Source organism: Bufo bufo, chromosome 2 (assembly GCF_905171765.1).
Source record: "Bufo bufo chromosome 2, aBufBuf1.1, whole genome shotgun sequence".
Classification (NCBI taxonomy): Eukaryota; Metazoa; Chordata; class Amphibia; order Anura; family Bufonidae; genus Bufo; species Bufo bufo.
In genome coordinates, this window is record NC_053390.1 from 422,180,777 (window position 1) to 422,197,747 (window position 16,971).

A 16,971-nucleotide genomic window follows, 5' to 3' on the forward strand; every position below is an offset into this window, starting at 1 on the left:
CTGCTCTGAAACTATACCCTGTTGTAGGTCATCAATACTGATCATGGGGATCTAAACTCCAGGTCCCCGACCAATCATCACAGTGAAAGAAGCTCCACACTCCTGCAAGCCATGCACCCTGTTTTTAATTGTTTACACAGACATAATGGCTACTCTATAAGACGGCTGTGTCAAGCACTGCATCTGTCTCTCGGATCAGCAAAGCGGAGGATAGGAGTGGTAGTGGCTTTGGCTGTAGCAGTCAATCACAGTGGCAATCCTCACACTGATGCTCTGTGGGTCCAGGACAGTGTTAGAAGGGTGAACCCCTCCTTCCTTCTTCCACACCCTGATGTTGGGGCTCTTTGCTGATGATAGTTGGGGCTCCCTCAGTGTTGTGGTTTGGTGTGGGTGCAAGGGCTGGTGTACGTGCAGCGTCCCACTCAGGACACGTGGGAACTGCAAAGTTACTGTGAAACTGCATTACGGTGTTGCATGTCATTCTGTATTACATCACCTGTTGTATCCCTGTTCATAGGCTGGTTAGGTGTATTTTACACATCCCACAACTAGAGGGGGATAGCACTTAGTCCATATAAATACTTTAGTCAGGCCTAGTGTGGAGAAGGTGTGGTGAAGAGAAGAGAAGAGAGGAGTAGTCAGTTGTTAAGCTAAGGCTACACATCACAGAGTAGTGGGTGAAGTCAGAAGCAGCAATGAGGTAGTGCCAAGGTATGAGGGGCAGGAGAGCGTTTTCATCCTGTCGTCCTCTTAGTTCCTTACATCCTACAACCAGTGGATAGTGTTGCGTCCCTGGAAGGAATCCAAGTAAAGAGAGACATCGGTGATAACAGGCACTACCTAAGGCTTAATGGGCACCTTTGCACATGGTGGAGGACAGCCTCACCATAAGCTACCTGTTCAAGGGCTTGGAAGATACAGAAATAATAGGACTAAGCATACCAGTAAGTACTACAGAACCACAGCCTGAGTCAGAACCTAGCAATACCTATTAACAGTGGATCAACAGAATTCCTCTAAATATCAAGAGACTGTATTCTGTCTGGATGTATATGCCGCAACTAAAACCAGCCACAGTAAAAGTTGTGAGTTGTATCCTACCACTGTCTACTTCATTCTTCAATATTTCTACAACTGGTTAACTGCTAACCGTGAGTAAACTGATGAACTGTATTATTACTGGCCCCTCATCGGCCCACCGTGCACCTCATGTGTCGCCCCTGCGGTTCTTGCATGCCACATACGGTACAGGAGTTAGTAACCAGGCAACTTCTAGAAAGTAAAAGTCTCTCTTTACTAAAGTGCATGGTGGGATTTGTAGTACATCCAACGGTATCAAAGCACAATTCCAAATCACAGTATCTTTCCAGAGTCTCTCTGCAGAATCAATGTCTGACAATATAACTTTTGCAATGATGGCTGTAATTTCCAACTTAGGATACTGGTAAAGTTATGGTTGGCCAGACCATGTCCATGTGTGAAGGTTGTATCTGCAATGTCCCTCTGACAGCAGTAAAGTCTCGAGCAGCCCTAAACAGCAAAATACCTTCTCTGCAGCAAGATCCCGCGCCTGCACTGTCCATTGCTTGGCTGGGGCATGCGCACTGCGATGCTCATTGTGGGCACGGCATCGCAGTAGCTACTGCGCATGCACCAGCCAACGGCGAGAAACTGCGACGAGGAGGCGGACCAGAGACACCCACAATGGGCATCGCAGTGCGCATGCCCCGGCCAAGCAATGGATAGGGCAGGCTCCGTATCTAGCTGCAGAGAAGGAGGACGCAAAGGAAGAGCGGGGCAGGCAGAGGAAGAGGCTGGGATATGACGAGAAGAGGCAAACAGCCTAGGCACCAACGAGGTGAACGTCGCCCCTAGGCACTTGCGAGCCCTAATTTACTTATGAATAAAAGTCTGTTTTTGCCTTGGGGGAACTTCACAAGAAAACATCAAAGGTACCATTAGAATCATAGACTGCTATGCTAGAGCGCTATGTAAGCGGTCTATAAGGTCACAATATGGTGACAGACTCCCTTTAAGAAGATATATTAGTAAGTGTAATATCTCCCTACTTTCTTTATAGTTTTAATAAGTGCTTTAACAGAGTGGCCAACCCCATTAAGTAGATAATCTTCTGAGAAGGTGATTATCCAGAACTTTGATCTGTTCCTTTGAGGAATGGAGCACATGGAACTTCCTCCGACTTCCTTCTCTAAGGCCCCTCTCACACGAGCGAGTATTCCGCGCGGATGCGATGCGGGAGGTGAACGCATTGCACCCGCACTGAATACTGACCCATTCATTTCTATGGGGCTGTGCACACGAGCGGTGATTTTCACGCATCACTTGTGCGTTGCGTGAAAATCGCAGCATGCTCCTCTTTGTGCGTTTTTCACGCAACGCAGACCCCATAGAAGTGAATGGGGTTGCGTGAAAATCGCAAGCATCCGCAAGCAAGTGCGGATGCGGTGCGATTTTCACGCACGGTTGCTAGGAGACGATCGGGATGGAGACCCGATCATTATTATTTTCCCTTATAACATGGTTATAAGGGAAAATAATAGCATTCTGAATACAGAATGCATAGTAAAACAGCGCTGGAGGGGTTAAAAAAAAATAAAAAATCATTTAACTCACCTTAATCCACTTGCTCGCGTAGCCCTGCATCTCCTTGTGTCTCCTTTGTTGAAGGACCTATGGTGAGCATTAAATACATTTACAGGACCTTTGATGACGTCACTCCGGTCATCACATGGTACGTCACATGATCTTTTACCATGGTGATTCACCATGGTAAAAGATCATGTGACGTACCATGTGATGACCGGAGTGACGTCATCACAGGTCCTTTACCCAGGTCCTAAAGAAAGGAGACAGAAGCAGATGCCGGCTGCGCTATCAAGTGGACTAAGGTGAGTTAAACATTTTTTATTTTTTTTTTAACCCCTCCAGCGCTATTTTACTCTGCATTCTGTATTCAGAATGCTATTATTTTCCCTTATAACCATGTTATAAGGGAAAATAATACTATTTACAGAACACCGATCCCAAGCCCGAACTTCTGTGAAGAAGTTCGGGTTTGGGTACCAAACATGCGCGATTTTTCTCACGCGCGTGCAAAACGCATTACAATGTTTTGCACTCGCGCGGAAAAATCGCGGGTGTTCCCGCAACGCACCCGCACATTTTTCCGCAACGCCCGTGTGAAAGAGGCCTAAGGCCTCTTTCACACGGTGAGATTTCCACGTGGGTGCAATGCGTGAGGTGAACGCATTGCACCCGCACTGAATCCGGACCCATTCACTTCTATGGTGCTGTGCACATGAGCGGTGATTTTCACGCATCACTTGTGCGTCGCGTGAAAATCGCAGCATGCTCTATTTTGTGCGTTTTTCTCGCAACGCAGGCCCCATAGAAGTGAATGGGGCTGCGTGAAAATCGCAAGCATCCGCAAGCAAGTGCGGAGCGATTTTCACGCATGGTTGCTAGGAGATGATCGGAATGGGGACCCGATCATTATTATTTTCCCTTATAACATGGTTATAAGGGAAAATAATAGCATTCTTAATACAGAATGCTAAGTAAAATAGGGCTGGAGGGGTTAAAAAAAAAAATATATTTTTAACTCACCTCATCCACTTGTTCGCGCAGCCCAGCTTCTCTTCTGTCTTCTTCTTTCCTGTCCAGGAGGAAAAGGACCTGTGGTGACGTCACTGCGCGCATCACATGGTCCATCACATGATCCATCACCATGGTGATGGATCATGTGACGGACCATGTGATGAGCGCAGTGACGTCACCACAGGTCCTTTTCCTCAAAGAAGAAGAAAGAAGAGAAGCCAGGTTGCGCAAACAAGTGGATGAGGTAAGGTAAATTATTTTTTCTTTTTTTTAACCCCTCCATCCCTATTTTACTTCACAGAAGTTCGGGTTTGGGTACCAAACATGCTGATTTTTCTCACGTGCGTGCAAAACGCATTCAAATGTTTTACACTCGTGCGGAAAAATCGCGCATTTTCCCGCAACGCACCTGCATCTTATCCGGCCCAAATCCATGACGCCTGTGTGAAAGAGGCCTAACTCTAGACAACACTAGATTCCAGACTGACTGATCTAGGGGCTGATACTAGTCCACCCCTAACTTCCTGTAGTTGCTGAGTCAGGATAATTAACCCCGACCAATCCATACAAAGATACGCTGGGTACATTACAAGTCATCAACATATGACATAACATTATATAGCATTAGATAGCATTAAATAACAAAAACTGTTTGCAAGTTCTCTGTACTTTGGCACTGCACATCTTCTCCTGTTAAAAGGGGTTATGGCATGATGGTTGCAAAAAATTAAAATCAGACATCATATAGTAACAGGACAATACCTTTCCAACAAATCTAGATCCATGTCTCCATATTCACTGCTCCAGATGCTCTGCTAGATTATCTTCAGCCTGGCCGTTCAGGGGGCGTGTTCTTTCTGCTGCAACTCTGTCCCTGTAACTGCCATAGCTTCTAACAGAACATAAGGCTGGTGACAGTTGAAGATTTAAAATGAGCACGTTCGACCAGCTCAGTGAGATGGTCAAAAAAATAAGGTAAAGAAAAAACAGCCTGTGCCGCTATAAAGATACAATTTATTAAATAGCTCACTGGATATACAAAATTTTCAATTACATAAAGTAAAAAAATAAAATTTACATCCAGGTGCTGGTTTGAAAAATCTAGTATATAATTCATGACACAACCCCTCTGTACATGCATGCAGCTCACACAGGAATGCCATAGCACTGGACCCCTACTTATCAAATAATTATGTCCTAAATTCCTGTGGAAATTCATATGCTGCACAGGCAGCAAGATGATAAGTTGAGGAACACAGCAATGTGGAGGAAGCAGGGAAAGTACAAGATGTTGCCTGCAGTCCTATGTAACACCACAGATAACACAGTGAAAACTCTCTGAGTACAGATCATGTAGTAGATATCACTTGCAGTCCTATGTAACACCCCAGATAATACAGTGATAACTCTCTGAGTACAGATCATGTAGTAGATATCACCTGCAGTCCTATGTAACACCACAGATAACACAGTGAAAACTCTCTGAGTACAGATCATGTAGTAGATATCACTTGCAGTCCTATGTAACACCCCAGATAATACAGTGATAACTCTCTGAGTACAGATCATGTAGTAGATATCACCTGCAGTCCTATGTAACACCCCAGATAACACAGTGAAAACTCTTTGAGTACAGATCATGTAGTAGATATCACCTGCAGTCCTATGTAACACTACAGATAACAAAGCAATATCTCTGAGTACAGATAATGAAGTAGATGTTACCTGCAGTCCTATGTAACACCACAGATAACACAGTGATATCCCTCTGAGTACAGATTGTCTGCCAGATCATTGCTAATGAGCGTTCATAAGAATGCTCATTAGCGATCATCTGGCAGTGTAATACTGACGTTGATTACCTGATAGACAAGCAAAGGCTCGTTTATCGGGCAATTGTGATTTTTAAGCATGCTTAAAAATCATTGTTTGCCGGTGGCAGATTGTGAGTTGTAATCACAATCTGTTGCCGGCAAAAAACTAGTCAGTACAGGGACAAGTGATGGCATTAGTGATTACTCATCCCTATACTGTGGAGGAGATCGCTGCATGTAATAGCTGTGGTTTCCTCCACAAATGAGCAGGCGATTGCCGGGAAGGAATGTTTCCTTCCTGACCATCACGTGCTGTATCTGTACCTGCTGTATAGCTTTAGATGTCACCTGCATTCCTATGTAACACCACAGATAACAGTGATAACTCTCTGAGTACAGATAATGAAGTAGATGTAAGTGTCCATGCACATGTCTGCAAAATGGGTCCGCCTTCATTTTCAATGGGAGCCGCAAAAGATGCGGACAGCACACTGTGTGAAAAGGCATTTCTATTATAGTGCCGGCCGTGTGCGGTCCGCAAAATGTGTAATGCACATGGATGTTGTCCGTGTTTTGCAGATCCGCAATTTGCGGACGTGTGAATGGACCTTTACCCGAACACCTATGTAACCCACAGAGATGTCTGAGAACAAATAACACAGTGACAACACAGATAATGTGGATGTTAGACAGAATTTATAATCTTTCCCCCATCTTGTTCAACCCCCTCAACAGACCTATCTATCATGATCAATGACTGCACACTCTCCCCGGTCAACAAAGTCCGCTGCCTTGGAGTGACCTTGGATTCTGCCCATTCCTTCCGACCGCACATCCAAGTCCTTTCCACCACCTGCCGCCTCCAACTCAAAAACATCTCCCGCATCCGCGCTTTCCTTAACTTTGAATCTGCGAAAATTCTTGTACATGCCCTCATTATCTCCCGCCTAGACTACTGCAACATTCTCCTCTGTGGCCTTCCATCTAGCACTCTCACACCCCTCCAATCTATCCTCAACTCTGCTGTCCGACTAATCCACCTCTCACCCTATTACTCCTCTGCCTCTGCCCTCTGCCAATCCCTTCACTGGCTCCCCATTGCCCAGCGAATTCACTTCAAAGTACTTACAAATACATACAAGGCCGTCCATAACCTGTCCCCCCCCTACATCTCTGAGCTACTTTCCCGATACATCCCCACACGCACTCTCCGATCCTCACAAGACCTCCTTCTCTCCTCTCCTCTTATCGCCTCTTCCCACAATCGACTCCAAGATTTCTCCCGTGCATCCCCCATACTCTGGAACTTGCTACCCCAACATATCAGACTCTCACCTACATTGGAATCCTTCAAAAGAAACCTGAAAACCCACCTCTTCAGACAAGCCTACAACCAGTGACCCTGCTGCCTCTATACCGCCATGACCAACTTAACTCGCACCTACTGTGTACTTCTCCCATACCATGTAGATTGTAAGCCCTCACGGGCAGGGCCCTCTCTCCTTCTGTACCAGTTTGTAACTTGTCTTGTTTATGATTAGTGCAATTGTCTGTATTATGTATGTGCACCGCTTATCATATGTACAGCGCTATGGAATGAATGGCGCTTTAATAATAAATAATAATAATAATAATAATAATGCCCGGCTGAAGACTCCCCACTGTGGGGGCAAGGCCTCCTGTCTTGGGCCATAGCACCGGCTCCTTTATAAAGGCAGGTTTACACTGCATAGTGTAACAGCTGATTGTTGGGAAGGAAGCGTTCCTTCCTGTCAGTCGGCTTCTGGTTCAGTGAATTTACATTGAGTTTACCTTTTACATTTAGTTGCATTTACATGGAGTGATCTCCTTCACTGTACGAGAATGAAGGATTGCTATTGCGATCGCTCATCCCCATACAGCTGCACTGTTTCTGGGCAGAAGATCGCTGTTTAGACCTCACAAGCGGCTGGCCAGAAACGATGATTGATGTGCCTGCACAAACAACAGGATCGCCTAATAAATGAGCATTTCACTCGTTCATCGGGAGATCGGCGGTACATTTAGCCAGGAGGATTGTCGGGAACGTTCACAGGAACGCTCGTTCTTGATCATCTGCCTGACAATCGGGTCAGATAAATCCACCTTAAGCTGCAGCCATAGATGATTGGGGCCTGTGGGACCTGACTTGACGATTGCCTGTCTCCTGCAACTATTAAGCCTCTCTAGACTATGTCTAGCGCAGCGATGGACAGCGGAATCAGACTATAGTGTAGTATACCGCGCCTGGGACCCCTCCTGCTACTCATCATGAATAGTCCACTCTGCCTGCACTTTCTAGCTGCTGTTCTGGCCCCCTTCTGGTGCAGGCCCCGAAGCAGATGCTACGGCTACTACAGTGGTAATTATGCCCCTGCCAGTGCCCCTACAACAACCCCCACCACGGCTACAAGTGTCACTACTACCACCTTCAACACAGCTATATATTTCAACAATTCATCAACAGGAACATTATTTGAAATATCTTCCTTGGCACTCAGGGTGTTGCCTCTTAGGAGAAAAGAAGGCGCCTCACTAGAATGAGTCAGAGAAGACTGAGATGACAAAAAAGAAATTATTTTACTGGGCCTCAAATTAACTGTAATGGAGGATTAGAAAGAGGAATGTGCTGAACGCAGGCTCAAAGACATGGTGCCAGACTCAGAGGTAAAACTAACATCATCCTGCTGTCCCTGATATGAACAAATTTATTTTTAAGATACAATAGAAAATAGGGCTTAGGTTAAACAATCAAAAATTTGTGATACAAAATAATATGTCACTTTAAAGGGTTTCTGTCACCAGAAATACCTAAATTAAATTGGCTGACATTAGAGATGTGCTAATGTCAGCTGACCCTAATGAGCCTATTCCTAGGCTTCTGTCACTTTTTTAATATGCAACTTAGCCTCTAGGAGCAGGGGGGGGGGGTTGCTCCTGCTCCTACCTCTGTCACCTTCTACCTCTCCCACCTCTGTCACCTCCATTCAAGTCTTGATTGACAGGGCCAGGCAGCGTTCGCATCCTCCTGCCGGCCCTGAGTGCATGGTAAATGTCGCGCCTGTGCCGTTCAGTATTCAGCGCAGGCGCAGTAAGGAAGTCGGCACCTAGTGAGCGTCCTTCCTTCACTATGCCTGCACCAGGATTTCCACCCACCAATGCCTAATGCATCAGACTAGATAATCCATGGTGCCACACCAACACTTTGACAAAAGAGACCGTTTTTTTCTGGCTACCTGCCTCAGCTACTATTCTGATGCTACCACCTGCCTGATGCCACACATCTGATGCCAATTGCTCCTCCTTTCACCCACCATCTTCAGCTGGTACCGGTATTGCCACCCCCCTCCCCACTCTAGCACCGGGTCACTCTGTGGTCTCCTAATGCTGATGCCACCTCCACACTATGTCACCTTGCCACTCTGTGGCCTCCTGATGCTGCTGCCACTGCCACCTCCACACTATGTCACCTTGCCACTCTGTGGTCTCCTGATGCTGCTGCCACCTCCACACTATGTCACCTTGCCACTCTGTGGCCTCCTGATGCTGCTGCTGCCACCTCCACACTGTCATTGTGCCACCCTGTGGCCTCCTCCCGATGCTGCTGATACCACCTCCACACTGTCATTGTGCCACCCTGTGGCCTCCTTCTGATGATGCTGCTGCCATCTCCTCCACACTCTGTCATTGTGCAACTCTGTGGCCTCCTGATGATGCTGCTGTCACCTCCACACTCTGTCATTGTGCCACCCTGTGGCCTCCTCCTGATGCTGCTGCCACCTCCACACTCTGTCATTGTGCCACTCTGTGGCCTCCTGATGATGCTTCTGCCACCTTAACACTCTGTCATTGTGCCACTCTGTGGTCTCCTCATGCTGTTGCTGCCACCTCCACACTGTCATTGTGCCACCCTGTGGCCTCCTCCAGATGCTGCTGCTGCCACGTCCACACTCTCTCATTGTGCCGCTCTGTGGTCTCCTGATGCTTCTGCCACCTCCACACTGTCATTGTGCCACTCTGTGGCCTCCTCCTGATGCTGCTGTTACCTCCAGACTCTGTCATTGGGCCACTCTGTGGTCTCCTCATGCTGCTTCCACCTCACCACTATGTCATAGGGCCACTCTGTGGACTTCTCATGTTATTCCCACCCTCCCCACTTCATGACTGGGCCTTGCCCTGCTTCACTGATCTTCAGAGCTCAGGAACTCCCCCTGCTGGCCCCACATCGCGCTGCTGGCTGTGGGAGGAGAGCTGAAAGCCCGGGAATCTGCCTACTGTCATCAGGGAAGATGGTAAGTATGTTTTTTTTTTTTTTATAATGCTGCAGACTAGGGGCGGGGGGTTGATGGGCACAACTAGAGTGAGGGGGCGCAAAAGTTGGCATCTCTACTGAGGGGGGCCTAATCTGCCATAACTAATTTGAGGGGACACCTAATCTGGCATAACTACTGTGAGGGGGGCACACATGAAGGCATAACTATGAGGGGGCACATATGAAGGCATAACTACTGTGACGGGGTACGTAATCTGGCATAACCACTGTGAGGGGCACATATGTAGGCATATCTAATGTGAGGGGCCCATAATCTGACATAACCACTCTGAGGGGGCACATATCTGGGCATATTTACTTTGAGGGGGCACATAACCGGGCCTAAATACTGTGAGGGGCACATAATCTGGCATTACTACTGTGAGGGGACACATAATCTGGCATAACTACTCTGAGGGGACACATATCTGGGCATAACTACTGTAAGGTGACACATATTTGGCATAACTACTATGAGGGGGGCACACATGAAGGCATAACTATGAGGGGGCACATATGAAGGCATAACTACTGTGACGGGGTACGTAATCTGGCATAACCACTGTGAGGGGCACATATGTAGGCATATCTAATGTGAGGGGCCCATAATCTGACATAACCACTCTGAGGGGGCACATATCTGGGCATATTTACTTTGAGGGGGCACATAACCGGGCCTAAATACTGTGAGGGGCACATAATCTGGCATTACTACTGTGAGGGGACACATAATCTGGCATAACTACTCTGAGGGGACACATATCTGGGCATAACTACTGTAAGGTGACACATATTTGGCATAATTACTATGAGGGGGCACATATCTGGGCATAACTACTGTGACAGGAACAAAGGTGGGCATAACTACTGTGAGGGGCCACAAGGTGGGCATTAGTACTGCGTGGTTGCACTTAGGGGAAATGTCCTAGATTACCCTGCTATACATTGGCATGGCTCAGTCTTACAGGCCAGCACAGCGCCCCCTGCTGGTGATTTCACAGGGGCAGTCACCATCCCTTCCTTATGTGATTATTCTTTTTTTCTCACCACAGGGACCTTGTTCTGGATCCAGCGGACATCACGCCGATGTCAGCGACACCCTGGAGGAGGTAGGACCAAATTTTATTAGGATTGGGTGAGTGTAGCCATGCATTGGGCTTAGGGCTCTTTAACACGAGCGGAACCCGTGCTGGTAATCCGCTGCGTGAAAGAGAGCCAAGCCCCACCCTGGACAGCAGAGACACGGAGCATTAACATGATTGATAATGCTCCATGCCTCTCTGTGACCTTTTTACTACAAAATCACAGAGAGATAAAGTTGTAACCGTGATTTTGTAGTAAAAAGATCACAGTCAATCATGTTACTGCTCCGTGTCTCTGCTGTCCAGAATGGGGCTTGGCACTCATTCACGCAGCGGATTAGCCGCACGGAAATAGCCCTTAGTAAGAAAATCTGCCGCTTCTTTGTAAAAATGTTTGCACTGTGGCCCATAACACTATAGTTACACCACTGGTAGGGACGTAGTGGGGGAGGTTGGAGGCAGTTTGGGGGGGAGGGGGGCGACGGGGAGAAGGCCCCATAGATCAGTTTCGCACCGGGGCCCCATGGATTGTGTGTACGCCACTGGCCGCTCCTTTGTGCTGCTGTGGCCCAGTTACATTTACTCGCCAGGGAGGAGACATCAGCTTTTCTCTGTGGGCGTTCCTTCTCCCTGGCTGTGACATTCTGCGCTGCGATTGGACATTGTGGAATAGATAATAATTCATTCCCAGAGAACCCCTTAAAGTTTCTGGATGCACATTATATCTGAGGAGACAGTGTTCTTAGAGTGTCTCAGTCAGTGTATCTACTGTAGCTGGAGAATAAAGCAAGCATTTTGATCTTTGGACTTTAGAACTTCTGTCCATATACAATATTTCACTAACCAGGGCAGCATATTAAAAGAACAGCTATGCTTTCGAGAAAAATCCCTGGCAAAACTCAGTGGTGCAGATTTACTAATCCTAAAGATGATGTAAGCTTAGACAATTTGTCTAGATCTGCACCAGATTTATCACAGTGGTCCAGGCTGGATGATAAATGTGGTGCACTGAAAGACAGACTTTTATGACAGATTTGCGGCACAATTGTGGTGCAAAACTATGCATTTTAGACCATGCTCCATTTCCGGTGAAATCACGCCCTATTCACATTAAGCCCCACATCCTTTTTCAACTAGTCATAAAAAAAATGGAGAAGACCTAGTTGCACCAAATTTCACCAATTTGCAGAGAGATTCCATGCACAGCACCATGGTTAGCACCAGTGTATGCAGTGCTGGGATCTTGGGAGTAAACCTCCCCAAGAGCAACATCTGCTTGGAGTTTGTATGTTCTCCCTGTGTTTCTGTGGGTTTCTTCTGCTACTCTGGTTGTCTCCCACACAAAAAAAAAATGCTAATCGGTGAATTGGCTTCCTATCGTGTGTTGGGGTTGAGTGCCTATAGTGCAGCCACTGATTCCCCAGGGAGTTGCCCTAGCTACATAACCACCCCTGAGCTTTGAGTCCCCTTTGTGAGAAAAGCGCATTACCAATGTTTGTCATTGTCATAGTAAATCAGTGACTTGTTTTGCCTGGATTGTATTACTCCCACCAATCCGAATCTGTTTATGGCTCCCGGTGTCTCCAGTGTGAAAATATAATGCCACCCTCTTCTTTCTCAGCCTGAGCCACAGTATCTTTTTACACTGCTTGCAAAATTTATTTAGGTTAATGTGTCCTGTGGCATCCACCATAGGCTGTGTATTAACATAGTAACATAGTAACATAGTACATAGTAACATAGTACATAAGTTGCAGTTCGGCCTGTTATCCTGCAAGTTGATCCAGAGGAAGGCCAAAAACCCTGTGAGGTAGAAGCCAATTTTCTCCACTTTAGGGGAATAAAAAATTCCTTCCCGACTCCAATCAGGCAATCAGAATAACTCCCTGGATCAACGACCCCTCTCTAGTAGCTATAGCCTGTAATATTATTAAGCTCCAGAAATACGTCCAGGCCCCTCTTGAATTCCTTTATTGTACTCACCATCACCACCTCCTCAGGCAGAGAGTTCCATAGTCTCACTGCTCTTACCGTAAAGAATCCTCTTCTATGTTTGTGTACAAACCTTCTTTCCTCCAGACGCAGAGGATGTCCCCTCATCACAGTCACAGTCCTGGGGATAAATAGATGATGGGATAGATCTCTGTACTGACCCCTGATATATTTATACATATTAATTAGATCTCCCCTTAGTCGTCTTTTTTCTAAAGTGAATAACCCTAATTTTGGTAATCTTTCAGGGTACTGTAGTTGCCCCATTCCAGTTATTACTTTAGTTGCCCTCCTCTGAACCCTCTCCAGCTCTGCTATGTCTGCCTTGTTTACAGGAGAACTGTACACAGTACTCCATGTGTGGTCTGACTAGCGATTTGTAAAGTGGTAGGACTATGTTCTCATCACGGGCATCTATGCCCCTTCTGATGCAACCCATTATCTTGTTGGCCTTGGCAGCAGCTGCCTGACACTGGTTTTTACTGCTTAGTTTGCTGTTTATTAAAATTCCTAGATCCTTTTCCATGTCAGTGTTACCGAGTGTTTTACCATTTAGTATGTACGGGTGACTTGCATTTTTCCTTCCCATGTGCATAACTTTACATTTATCAGTGTTAAACCTCATCTGCCACTTATCTGCCCAAGCCTCCAATCTATCCAGATCCCTCTGTAGTAGTATACTGTCCTCTTCAGTGTTAATTACTTTACACAGTTTAGTGTCATCTGCGAAAATGGATACTTTACTATGCAAGCCTTCTACAAGATCATTAATAAATATATTGAAGAGAATAGGGCCCAATACTGACCCCTGAGGTACACCACTAGTGACAGTGACCCAATCTGAGTGTGTACCGTTAATAACCACCCTCTGTTTTCTATCACTCAACCAGTTACTTACCCACATACAGATGTTTTCTCCCAGTCCGAGCATTCTCATTTTATATACTAACCTTTTATGTGGTACAGTGTCAAATGCTTTGGAGAAGTCCAGATATACGACATCCAGTGATTCGCCGCTGTCAAGTCTAGAACTTACCTCCTCATAGAAACTGATTAAATTATATTGAGTATAATATTGAGTGTGAAATAGTGAAGGGGAGGCAGAACATGACACGATCAGCCCCCTCAAGTGTGGTGCAAAGAGGTACTGGGTCAGCACCCTCCATTTTTTAGTTTTTCACAGAATATTTCTTTAAGGTTTTATAGCAGCTTTTCTACAGCATTATTAGCTGTATAATATGTATAAAATAATGCAGAAAAGCTTTTGCCACCTACTCATTCTATTTTATTTTATTGTACACTCTTTATATAACCCATTCTGTTTTTTTCTATTATTTTTATGTGTCGCAGCTAATTAAACTGTCTTAATAAATACATTTCTAATGCCTCATTTCTCTTTATTACTCCAAAGTTGGCATGTCTTATTAAAATGAATAAAATTAAGGAAACACATGTCGTGGGCAGATAGCATTCTGGTTTCCACCAACTGTGCTATGATTGTGCATTTCACTGTTTGCTGGCACAAGGTTTGCTGTATATTCTCATAGAATCCAAATGAAAAAAAAAGAGGTTTACATTTACATGATTCACAAATCATTCCTTCAAAGCTGTAGAAGTATAGAATGACCTTATTTCATGTGATGTCAAAATAAGGAGAAATACAGGATCAATATGTTTGTTTCCCGCCTCAAGGTGTTCACTTTCAGTTAGTGCGGGGGGAAATCCAATATTCTATTAATCTAATTTTACAACTCCAAAGGCTCTGAAGACTAATGAATGTTAGAAAAGTTAAAATTACTAATTGGGGAAAACCAAGTCCACCTCATAAATACTAGCTTCCACTTAACAATTGCTTGACCGCTATTTTATTGCTTCTACCAGATAGACCTTATATCTACCTGAGCAAAACAGATTAGAAAGTTAGACTCTGTTCATATTTCATTTTTGTCTTCAATTCGAGGTATTGTTTATGTTAGTAGTATTTTCCAGTGTAAATTTTCGACAGAAAAATGCAAGTATGTCACTGTACTACCATAATGTTACATCTTTGCATGCTTCTTCAAAATGGTAAGCTTTTGTGGGCATGGCACACATGGAGGCACATTACACCCACAAAAACTAACTAATAAAAAACTAAGTAATAAATAAAAACCTAACACTTTTATGTTGGATGAAATGGCTGCAATGCTTTATTATGAGTTAACCAATAAACTACCATAACATAAATGAATGAATCAATAACTTAGAATAAATAAATAATTAATTAACCATTTCCATACCAATTCATTAACCATTAAAAACCACAATCCACTCAGCTATAGCTGAGTGATAAATCCCACTAATAAAGCACGCAACAGTAAAAATAAAATGATTTTACGGCAGAGATGGCGGGCACAGATTAGGTCCTCTTCAAACTGGCACATTATAAAGGGTCAGAGACGTAAAGAAAAAAGGAGAGGGTTAGTCACTCTGCTACCGTAATAGGTAGCTCTGGACCAATATAGCACGGCGCCAAAGGTTGGATAGGTGAAAAGAAGAGGAGGCAATGCACGATAAAGATACAGAGGCTGCCGGTGGTAAATGTCCGGGCGGATAGAACAGTGTTGAAAATAAAAAAGATAATTTTTTTTTTACCACTCTAAAAGGCGCCACCTGGGGCAAATAAAAAAGGACCGTTAAACGAAAGGAGCACTAAAAGCTATCAATAAGATATAAATAAGTTCTAGATAAAATACTAATCAAGAACTAAAAATCGGGATAAAATCAGATTTACTCACTTCACCCAGGAGGAGAGATGAGGGATAAGCTCAAGACACCCTCATCAACTACCTCCTGCGCCTGGTTCGCTTGATAGATTTTTCTGGATAGACAGCAGTCCACACTCTGGAGATCTTGAAATTACAAAATACTTTATTCTACACAGGGTATGGGTGAGGGAAGAGCCCAACGCGTTTCGGGGATTTTCATCTAGGAATCCCCTTCTTCAGGAGCCATAACATGTATAGTTAACACAAACATATTTATACATTGAAAAAAGGCGGCAAAGAACACCTGCATGACGTCACTTCCGGTCGCTGGGTGCATTCCAACGTGGAACGCACCGGAAGTGGAGACTAGATCACTTAAATGTGATACGGATTGTTAATTGGATACGCCCCAAAACCGGGGCACCCTGTATCTACCATGAGTCTCCAAATGACTGATCTATGGTCCATAGGAGGCGGATGGAGTCACCTCTGAAAATTGCGAAGCGTTCCAAGGTGGAATGCACCGGAAGTGACGTCCGATCCGTATCCTTTGTGTAGTTTAATGTCGGCAATTAATATATATAAATCTGTATATAATCTAAATATAAATATAAACGTTATTATCCAGGAATATATCTTACGAACTAAGGCAACAGCAGTCTTCAAAGTAATACATTAAAAGATATTGGGGCCGAAACGCTAAATATCGCGAGATCTCGGCCCAAGTATAGCTTCTAGTAATATGGGAAACACTAAGGTATCGTGAGATGGAGAGGTGACGGTGTCACTTCCGGTATCGTGGAACGTACCTTTGGAACGCAGATTCTTATAGAGGAGTGACGGTATCGGTGTAGATGAATACGTTAATAGCTAAATGGATAAGTGCATAATTTTCTCATGTTTAATATCGGCTCCAGGAATATTAAAGTAATATTCTATATACTGCACCTAAATTAAAAGTACATGTAGCTAAGAGGGTATGTGAGTGATAAATGAATTGATAAATACATAAATAAATAAATATATAGGAGGAGCTCCATGGAACATGATTAGTAAATACAGCTATAGGGGAATATTGCGAAAGAAGAGTATATGTATACATGTAGGAGAGGCTCTATGAAACTTAGTTGGTACCCAACAACAGTAAGTTGATGCATCCTGGATTATATAAATGGTAAAAGTCAATACATTATTCGATGGTAAACCTAACCAGTATATGAATGGTGATGTAGGACTATTGTATATACAACATAGAATGACCGATTTTTTGGGGGCTATACAGTAGAGGAAATATTGTTGAATACCCCTTTCAATAGTATGCCCCAATCTCTATAAATGATATTTTTTGTTACGGTGTTCATTGGTTTTATCTTCAGTTGAGGAAAAAA